Here is an 11,777-nt window from a genome sequence, read left to right on the forward strand (position 1 = left end):
ATAATTGTATGTAGGTGATTCACTTTTAAAAGAAAGCATCGAAACAGTATATAAAATATTGCATTAAGCTGTGCCCCATAGCAACCCTTTCCTTTTTAAGAAATTGTTCACTTGGAAAAATTGAATTGATTTTTCTAAAGGATTTCTACATTTAAAAATGTATGATTTAGCCAATCATACTCCACTGTTACATAGTATTTTAATAAATGAGATGTTTAAGAAAAAGTATAACCCTGAAAGAAAGAATGGTTTAAACCAAACAGGATTTCTTATTTTAGAAAGAGCTGGTTCTGCAACATGAACACTTATTTGACTTAAAAAAATGGCAGGAAGCATGCAGGGTCAAATCCAAGATGAAACACATTTCTTGATATGGAAAAATAAAATGAAGTACAAAGACTTTCTGCCCTCAACCTTATTATATAAAAGACTCAATGTTCTGCAGAGTCAGGTTAAGCTTGTGCCAGGAAGGAAGTAGTAGATGTGTGTTTTGAGAAGGGAACAGGGGTTGAGATCCAGATGGCCAACAGAATGGCTGAGCAAGGAATCAGAAGCATTCAAGACATGTTTCCACCATTGCCAAGGCAGCAGCCTCTCCAACTCATTAATGAATTTATAGAGTAAGTTGGGGTGCATCTGTGATTTTATTATATATTCTAAATGTAAAGATCAAGATTATTTCAAAGGGAACATGCAAGAAAAATCATCTGCTTCATCAAGTGGAAGATGGATTTGACTTCTCCTTTAAATTAATGGCTTTCATGTTTGTAAAAATTCAGCTCACAGACTGTCTATTACCAAGCTGAACATTGCTCCCACATGTTGAGCAAATTGCCTTCCTCTATCTAACCAGATTTCCTGTTCTACTTCTGGCTTCTCAAGATTTTTTAAAGTAGACTCTTGGCTCAGTTTGCTAATCCAAGCGACAGGGATAGAATTAAAGGAAGGAAAACCAAGAGAAAAACCATGTAAAGATATAAAGACCTGTTTTCTTTCTCCTCATCTTTTTACTATTTTACCCACAATTTCCCTTTTCTTCCTATATCTTTTTCCAAAGACAACTTTTTCTTTGCAACACTCTGTGCTACATTGAGCACTAGCAACTTTACATGTCTCAACTGTTTTCTAAACATTTCTAAAGCTATTTAATTTGGTAAAACATACACTGCAATTGATCTTCAGTTTGTGGCATAAACCTGGCATCACTCTTTCTGGAACCTTCTAAGGTGAATATAATTTCCTTAGACAGAAATAGTTTTGTCCTGACATTTCAGGAATACCCAGTGATCATGACTTCCTGCTTAAGTTCTGGGACTACGTGATTTGCACTGGTAATCAACACCATGAAAATACCAGTCAAGGCTCATAGCAGCCCTTGGGAAACTTATCTTCCTCACTGCATAGCTTTCACTTAGTCATTTATGCTATAATAACATGGTAAACACCTTTAGATTACTATAAAACTGAGCTGTTCCCTGTCATTATAGATCATAAAGTATGAAGAAAAAACATTCTCTTTATTAATTTTGTTGTTGGTGGTATTTTTTTTGTTTTTGTTTGTTTGTTTTTGTTTGCTAAAAGGCAAGTATATAGGACAAAGAAATGACCATTCTCTGTGCTGTTATGTTACGTACATTTATTTTAAGCCAAATTTCCATTTAATTGAAAAATTGAAAGTATGCAAAGGTGGGACTGGGGAGATGGGTCAGTCAGTAAAATGTCTACTGCATCTAAGCATGAAAACCCAAGCTCAGATTTCTGACACCCATGGAAAAAGCCAGGCATGATAGACCAAACCTATAATTCAGTGCTGGAGAGACCGCAATAGAAGGTCTCTGGAGTTCCTTGGCCATTCAACTTAGTCAATTCGGTAAGCTGGAAGTTCATTGAGGGATTCAGTGTCAAAAAATAATAGAGTGGGTTAGAAAAGCCCCTGAAGTTGAATTCCATCCTCCGCATATGCATGACAACTTCACAAAAATCAAATCTAATGTTAACAATTTCTTACCAAGAAAGTGTCAAAATTTGGCTTGACATGGTTTGTTCAGAAATGCAGAAATCATGATTTATATAACTATGAAAAATTATGAAAGCCAAGGTCAATCTACTTTTGAAGTAAAAGCAAAAAAGATAACATCTCAAAACCCCAAGATACTAAATTCATTATATATTGCCTTAATTATAAGGTACATTCGAAGGCCATACTGTCTCCTAGGGACACAACCTTCATAACCATATTCTGAGAAACTATTTCCACCTATTTTTCTAACTTCACCAACACTATTTTATTTTAGTTCATTGCTATTTCCAGATTTCCAAAACAAGAAATCACTTTTGCTTCTAGATTCAAGTCTGCTAGGATTATACTTCAAACATTAGGACTTTAATTCTAAAGACTGAGCATACCTGGTTATTTTCTATGGCCTTTATTATGTTTTTGAACTTTTCTATAAATAAAACCCAACCTATGAACATTGTACCATGTTGTGTCTTGAAGTTTAGGGTTTTTAAGTCTAGGCAAAAAAATGTACTTGATGGCACTTTCAACAAAACTGACTACTTTGGATGAAATCTGAGGTGACTGCTTAAAGCTATGCCAGATGAAGGTCTCAGGCATGTCCTGACAATGTGGCAGCCTTTCCTTTGCTAGCTATCAAGACCGGATGGGTTACTTACCACAGATGCTAACAACAAACAAGGTATGGAAGGAACAGTACAAGGAAACACACATCTTTTGATGGAGTGAATGGGTGAGTCCCCTGACTATAAACCTAGAACCAATGAGTCCTACTCTACTATTTTATGTGGGCACAAGGTTTCCATGTAGACCATAATTATTTTTAATCAATTGAGATGGTAAATTTTCATAATGTATAAGTTTTAATTTCCCAAATATAAAAATCATAATTTTACATTAAGAAGACCAACAAGGCAAAGTCTGTCTAAACACACAATGTCCATCTGTATATCAGTCCTTTGCTTGGATTAATTAGGACAAACCTTGGGAAGACCAAATGATCTCAAATAAAAGTGCACAAGATTTCATGATTTTGACTTTGGAAAAGGTAGAAAGAAGCCACATCATAAGCACAAGTTTCTTATCTCTTAGCTATTAGGAAAAACAATGTTCCTTGATACTGTTGGAATCATGACTGGTAAAGTTTGGCAGGGTAGTTCTTCTTTTTTAATCCATACTTGATCCCGTTTAAAGGAAATACCAAGACTAAGTGGGGAGCAGAGACTGAAGGAAAAGCCATTCAGAGACTGCCCCACCTGGGGATCCACCCCATATGCAAACACCAAACCCTGACAATATTGCAGATGACAAGATGTGCTTGCTGACAGTAGCATGATATAGTTGTGTCCTGCCAGAGCCTGACAAATACAGAGTCAGATGCTCACAGCCAACCACTGAACTGAGCATGAGGACCCCAATGGAGGAGTTAGGCAAAGAATTGAAGGAGCTGAAGGGGTTTGAAACCCCATAGGAAGATCAATAATATTAATCAACCAGACCCCCCAGAGATCCCAGGGACTAAACCACCAACAAAAGAGTATACATGGAGGGACCCATGGCTCCAGCTAAATATGTAGCAGATGATGGCCTTGTCTGGCATCAAAGGAACGGGGGCCTTTGTTCCTGTGAAGGCTTCAGGCCCCAGTGTAGGGGAATGCCAGGGCAGAGAGACAGGAGTGGGTGGGTGGGTAAGGTGGCACCCTCACAGAAGCAGGGCCAAGGGAGTAGGATAAGGGGTTTTCAGAGGGGAAACAGAGAAAGGGGATAACATTTGAAATTTAAATAAATAAAATATTCAATAAAAAAAGAGAGAAAACCCACTAGATTCTCCAGGGTTATGGGTAACCCACTCATCTTTTTTCAGAGGTTTTATCTATAGAGATCACCATGTCAATTAGATGTTAGGTCACTCAATCATTTCTCCTATGGTGAATTATATTTGCACCAAATTTCACCAAGTGACCTCCTAGCTGATTCTTGAAGTCCTCACTGTAGAGAGAATAATATCATAACTCTTGCCTAATCAAACCAAACGCAGCCAAAATCATTCAGTGTGGGAGAAGCAGAAACCAATTCTGTCCATACGTGCTGCCATAAAGCCCCTTTCAATACTTTATATAAACAAAATCTCTTGTTGTCACTAAAAAAGTTATTTCAGGTTCAGGAATTGTAAATCAGCAAACAGCAAGCCCTCTCCTACAACCCCATCTCTCTCTGTCTGTGCTGAACTCTTCATTCGTGCATTCTATGTGTGTGTGTCTATGAGTGTGTATGTGTGTGTATAGTATACGTATGTGTTTGCTCTGTGTGTGTTTGAAAGTTCAGTGTGTAATGATTCTGATTGTATAGAAAAAGAAATTGAAGAAATTGTCTTAAAATATTGTTTTCAGTATAAAAATATAAATATGACACTGATTTCATTAAAGACTCTTAAAGTGAGATTATATAAAAGAGAATTGTTTGCCTTGTGTCTTAGGGACAGGTTCACATGTGTAACCCACACAGGCCTTGAACTTAAAATCATTCTGTCTCAAATGGCATAGTTTGAGATTGCAGGCATGTGCCATCACACCCAACCAAGAGAGGTATCTTTGTATTATTAAATATGGAAAGAATTTCACAAATAAAGCAGAATAATCATAACACAGAAGGGAAACTTTCTATATTTGATTATGTTAAAGAGCTTGTAAATTTGAGAGAAGTGTATTGGGGGGTGTTGACATAGGAGAAGGAGAAAGGAAGGGGTAGAGATAAAATAAGCACAGTCCTCAAGTATAAAATTCTCCAAAAAGGATTTAAATTAAAATTTAACGGTATTAGGCATAACAAAAGAAAATGCTATTAAACTAAATAGCAAGTTCAAGTTTAAACAAGTATTTGCTGGAACTTTTGTATTATGTGATGCTTTTTTGCTCAGAATAAGCAAGCAATCTCAAAAATCACTCAGTGAAACACAAATGATTCAATTATAAAAGAATGCTAAAAGAAATAAAAGAAAAATGGTAATCTAAAGACAATTATGTATCTTGATTTTAATTATGTAAATTTGGGTTTTAAAACAAATAAGGGTAGTACTCATAATTGTAATTTCTGATAGAAAGCACAGAAAAGTGGATTCTCATACTAAGAACTCAAGCATATTCTGTTATCAACTTAATTTTTTGTGGGTAAATAGAGAACACACATAGGGAGGATACACCATTATAAACAGAAGCTATGAAGTTCTTACACTAATAGAGTAGTAGCAGAATATCATTATAAAATACTGTCATCTATTATATCCTTAAAGGAGAGAGGAGTGAGAGGAGAGAGAGAGAGAGAGAGAGAGAGAGAGAGAGAGAGAGAGAGAGAGAGAAGAAAAATGGAGAAAGAAGAGAGGGGGTATGTGTATGGGGGAGGGGGAATTCTTCTGAAACTTTTCCAGGTATTTTACCCCAGGACCTCATAGAACTTTTGAGCTCTCCTGATAGTACTGCTGAAGATACTCATGGTAAGTTTAAGAAATGGCATTTTCCTTTGAAAAGGCAATGGAAGAGACAGCACGAGACCCTCATTGATTTGCTCAAAGCCATCAATTGATGATTGAGTCTTCCAATGATACTGTCGTGGTACAAGATTGCATTCTAGCAAGGCCTCCTACTGGTTGTTTCAGGAGACAGGAGTGTACAATGTGGGTGGAGGTCTAAACAAAGCTATGTCAGTGTTCTGACCTCAGGGAAGTCATAAACACTCTGGGCTCTCTGTATCTTATGTTATTGTCCTCTTAAAAAAAGAGTTGTTAACAACTTTAGCAGACACTTGCTGCGAAATGCCATGTATCAATTCAAGGTTACTTGCAATTTTTTTAGAATAGGAAATAATTTTTTTACATTAACACCGAAATACACATTTCTCTCCTAATAATGATGACATCATTGCCTGGATAGGAAACCAGAAGTTAAGTCAGTGGAGCTCTTTACCAAAGTTCCCAACAAACACATTTCTAGTGAGATCCTTCAGATACACTCTAACCTTCACATGGTAATGTGTTAAGTGTTTGCTTTAGAGGTTGGTGTTTTGGGAAGTTTCAGGGCCTTAAGAGAGGGGTCCTAGAGAAAGCTCCTAGGTCCTACACTATACACTTTCACAATGTGAGTTTCACAACCCTTTGAGTTCTCTTGGGAAAGTGGTTCAAGCAGAAGTCAGTCTTGCCTTGTTCTCTTTTGCTCTACTTCCTGGCTGAAGATAGAATCACCTGCTCTGAGCAACATCGCCACCATCTTCCACATCCCATATGCCATAGGCCCTCACCACATCTGCATTGTTGCATATGACACATTCTTGAATCTTCCAAACTGTGAGCTAAATAAATTCCCTTCTTCACAGGAAGCATGTGCTAGGCTTTGTGTCTAGGAGTGACAAACTACAAGGACGATGCACTCTGCAAGGAGGATCTTAAGCTGATTTTAAGAAATGATGAAATATATTTCAATCTATGTTACTATATGAAACACATAGTCCTTGGTCCTCTAATCCTGGGGTAAATAATATTTCTTCTTCTTTTATATGACAACAATTTGGACCGTTTTTAAGATACAATCGAAAAATATTTCATTTTTTCTTCTAGGATGGTTGATTAAAGAAGCTAAATAAAAAATAAAGCTAGCAATAATTTATACCTAGTACAAATTTAAATGATATAAACCGATTCCTCTCATTCTAAGTGATGGATAGCAGCCTAATTCCCCTCCCATGACCCCGAACTCTATGGATGCTTCTCTATTATTGGACAAAAGAAGATGTGTCATGGAAGAAGAACCAAAACAGGAAGAGTAAGTCTTAAAGGTTTTCAAAAAAAGTGTCTTAAATTTTCCCCCAAAAGGTGGTGGTGGTAAAAAAGAAACATAAGTGCAGATATAGGTTTCTAGTGTTTTCCCTGGGGTTTGGGCTGAGGGTCAAGCAAATCATTGACTTAGTGCTGCTTTCCATCCTTCCCTGGCTATCATGGATAACCTCTCACTGGCCCTTGTTGCAGTCTTCTTTTCAGCATGCCTTCTTCCAGCCCTAATGTATGGAGAAAACAGCAATGTCAGTCATCTGAAAGATTCAGGCAGAAGAACTGTAGTCCTCTCAGTTTCCTCCTGAATCCTTTCCTCCTGGCCCTGGAATACTCTTAGTTGTCAAACCAACTTGAAATCTGGAAGAAAATTAGGGAATTCAAGTCATTCTCCAGTGGAAACTGCTGAGCAGAACATCAACAAGTTAATGTTCTCACTGTTAAAGAAATTAAAATCCTAATGCCACTTCATGTTCGTAATCATATACGGTGATGAAAAATGGCTTCCCTTAACTTTAGGAAGACCTTTCTGGCATTAATTATTTAGGAAGGTGTTTCAACACTGTTGTTAAAAATGTCTGGCCGACTTGGTTAGAACGGCACTGAAGGGGAGAAGTAAATGTAATACATGAAATAGTATTGCCTATCATATCATTATGAACAGATAGCTCTATGGGCTACATGGGACTTCAATAGCAGCTTAATCAATCTGTACATGCTCGGTTACCATTATGGAGCAACTCAATATGAATGTGACCATAGCTAGGCACCCCATCTGCTGCAGAGGAAAGTGGAGCTCAGTATGAAATGCAGCTCTTGTTTCCCTTTCTATTTAGGACATGAGGAAGAAGGAACTGGAAGTTCAAATAGAGACAGCTTCACAAAAAAGGGACACACACACACACACACACACACACACACACACACACACACACACCCTGATAGACCACAGCAAAACTGTCTTCACACCCATCTGGCCCTGTGGAGCCCTAGTTCCAGTAATAGCCTTGGCTCATGTCCACTCTGCCCAAGCCTCTCCGCCAAGATTGAGTGAAGTGAGAAGTATGTGTGGCTTAAAAGAGACAACAAGAAAGACCATGGAGCCACATAACAGAGCATTCAGCTATGTGAGTCTTGAAAGGCGATGAGCCAGGCTACAAAGAGATACTAGTTCTTCCTAGTTTCCAGGTATCAGGGGCTCACATGCTACAGACTTAACAAACATTCCCTCACCAGAACCCTGGCAAAAATATTAGTCCTGCATTTAATACTTACAGGTGTACCACATGTTCATCTGTGGTTCCAGTTTTTTAGTTCATATATGTTCATGATCTAATATTTAAACTGGGCAAGTATTACTTAAAATATATGGGTAAATATAATAATCTCAATGTGTGGAATATCCTGGCCCTCTTGAGTTGTAAGCACCTGTATTTACCTGAAGAAGACCTACACAGAATTAAGCTTGTTACTTTCTTCCATGGACAGGGGAGGGGCACAGAAGCACCCCATTCCGGATTTCTAGGCAGTTAATAGTTATTTAGACAAATAGATTCTATTCCTTGAGTATTGTTGCCAGCCATTAGATGCCCATGATGTTGTAATTAATCCCAGTCAAACTCATTGGTTGACCAAAGCACACTAGTGTGGAAATGTTTTTCGTTTGATTGGTTTTTATTTTTCTCATGGGTGCTCCATCTCCAGTGAGTAGATATTTACTAATGTCTCCTCAGAAAAGGTTCCCAAAACACTTGTTCTGCCTAGTATTGTCCATAGGCACAGTCTAATCACATCACAAATTAGACTGAAACAAAGATTCATTATTCTTTAGGCTATAAAAATATTGACACATTTTTGAGATGGTCAGTTAAGATAATACAATGTATATTATTAATAGTATATAATAATATATAATATATATAATAATGCATACCTAGTCAATCTTCAAATGACTGCATTAAAATAATTTTATACTGAATATCGGCAAATTATATACTATTTATTAAGATAATGTAAAAGAAAGAGATAAAACATGAAAAAAATCTCATAATACCATTTGATCTTTTAATGTGTAAATGGTCACAATGTTTTTGGCAAATCAGAGAAAAGCAGTTACTAATCCTTGTTATGCTGAACTCCTACCTCCGAATTATGATTCTGTTTTATCCAGGGCCTCATTCCAAGTACACAAAGGCTCATTAATTTCTTCAGGAAAAAGAATTAAAAGTAGTCCATTCCATGCTCTCATTGTCTGTTAGTTAGTGTAAGTAAGAGTTATTACTTTCCTGCATGTTTTATTTTAATAAACACAACATAAGGTGTCAAAAGCACACTTACTTAAAACCATAGCTAGTGTTTGGAAGGGTGATGATGTAGGATCAAGTGCCCAGAGACTAGATGGACTGCTCCCTCTTCTGGTAGATCTATATTAAAAAGAAAAGACAATGTGACTCTATGGCGTATGTTCAGGTTTAATCAGTCAAAAGCCTAACTGTACTATTAATTATTTATGATAGAGTCCCATGAAGTAACAAAGTCCCCAAGCTGAGACCTTAGGAAAGAGATTTAGAGGTGGGTCTTTGGTAGGTGGACATATATTTTCTTGATTTTAGTAAAAGGCAAGGTTTTTCTGGCCTTGGAACCCTTGAGAGGATTCCCAGACCACTGCTTTCAGATAATTACAATTCAGATGGTATTTGCTGTGGCTGGAAGCACTGTATGTGTTAAAGGAATCGGCTTAAATACAGTGTTTTCCTCCAATCCTGTGAGAAAGTAAAGCTCACTTTTCCCTGAGATTTTGGTTATTTTATTTTACTTATTGCTAAACAGGGCTAATTAGAACCCAGGATGATGATGGCCTATGGCTTAAATTAATTCATAAACCACTGATTTGGAATTTTAATTTTTTTGACAGAATTTAGCTGTAAAATTGTGTTAGTTTCCTAAAAGTTAGGTGAACCTGTATTGTGCAGAAGGGAGATGATCACGTTCCTCTGGGTGTGGATCTTGCAGAAAGCCTTGCCAGGCTGCTGTGGAGGAGAAAGGTTGTGTTGAAGATTCTGTCTATAAAGATGTAATGTCCAACTGTGAGAACCATAGGAAAAAGCCGTAAAATATCAAAGAAAAGAAGAAAGGCAAGCTAACTGGCAGCCTGGGAGTCAAGTGAGTGAAGAACATCTATGAAAACTCTTACTCTGTAAAAGCCCTTTGTTTTACCCCGCCCCCACCATCGACCCAACCCCCGCCACCATGTGAAATAATGAGCACCCTGCTGCCCTCTACAGGATCGTGTTTGAAACTGTTGCAGTTTAATACTTGGAAGCATTTCCTTTCTTGGTTTAGTTAGGAGGGAAAAGTACTCTGTCTGGTACTAGAACAGTAAAGACAACAACGAAGACTTTATTTAAAGAGGGCATCCAAAAAATTTCTCTATACAAATCGAGTCCTTCTTTCAAGTGTGAAGATATCAGCTCTGGCCAGTTGAGTTAATAGTTGACTTGGTCATAGGAGTCTGGCGTAAAACCTGAAACACCCTTTGTGGTCCTCTTCCTCAAAAATAAGGTAAAGAAACATAAATGCAAAGTAATATAACTTGTTTTTACTTTAATACAACCATGATTTCCAAATGTCACATATAGAAATGTGAATAATTATAACATCCAATAGAATGCCATGGGAAGGCACATATTTCAAACTATAAATATTACTGTCGGTGAAGCAAGGCAGTCAGTCAACATGAAATGACAGTTGTACAGCGAAACATAGGGAAATTGAGATAGGGAAGCATGCCCTACTTGTATGACTCCAAAGGAAATCTTGGAAATTATACGTTTACTAACACATTCTAAAAATATCTTACTAATATAAGTTCCAGATGATAGTAAAAGAATAAGACAGATTGTAAATTATAGTGAATTACACATCATGAAGAAAAATAATAACATGTCTATAAGAGCAGTTAGAAAAAATGTTGAAATACTGATGATGTAATTTCTAATCATTTGATAGCATCCTGTTGAATATTTGATATACAATAGAGTTTGGTTTAGTAGAAAGTAAACATGGAAGCTAAAATGTGAAACTATATGAACCAAAATTTTTTGCCTGAAAATTTCCATTTTTTCTAGATTTGTAAAGATATGTATTTGATTTGCTTATATTGAAAAAATATTATTGACTTATCAACGAGTTTTTCAAAGATTTTTTTCATTGACCTGAAATTTTCAGTAAATTAATTTAGGCAGATATGATAGAATTATAAACATTGATTAGTAAATGACATTTACTCTTTTGGAGACTTATTTTTTCTTGTCTTTTGTTTACATTTATTTATTTTGGATATTTTATTTAATTACATTTCAATTGTTATCCACTTTCCCGGTTTCCCCTCAGCAAACTACCTATACCATTTCCCCTCCCCCTGCTTCTATGAGAGTGTTCCCCTTTCTACCCACTCCCCAAGTTCCCCACTACCGCCCTAGCATTCCCCTACACAGGAGCATCTAGCCTTCTCGGGACCAAGGACCTCTCCTCCCATTGAAGCCAGAGAAGCTTATCCTCTGCTACATATGCAGACCAAGCCATAGGTCCATTGCTGTGTACTCTTTGGATGGTGGTTTAGTCCCTGGGATCTCTGGAGGGAGTCTGATTGGTTGATATTATTGTTCTTCCTCTGGTGTTGCAAACCCCTTCAGCTACTTCAGTCCTTTCTCTAACTTCTCCATTAACTCAGTCCAATGGTTGGCTGTGAGCATCCCCATGTGTATTTGTCAGGCTCTGGAAGAGCCTCTCAGGAGACAGCTATCTCATCTCGGGCTCCTGTCAGCATGCTCTTCTTGGCATCAGCAACAGTGCCTGGGTTTGGTGTCTGCATGTGGGATGGATCCCCAGGTGGGGCAGTCTGTGGATAGCATTTCCTTCTGTCTCTGCTCCAGACTTTGTCCT

This window comes from Rattus norvegicus, chromosome 5 (assembly GCF_036323735.1).
Source record: "Rattus norvegicus strain BN/NHsdMcwi chromosome 5, GRCr8, whole genome shotgun sequence".
NCBI classification, from domain to species: Eukaryota; Metazoa; Chordata; class Mammalia; order Rodentia; family Muridae; genus Rattus; species Rattus norvegicus.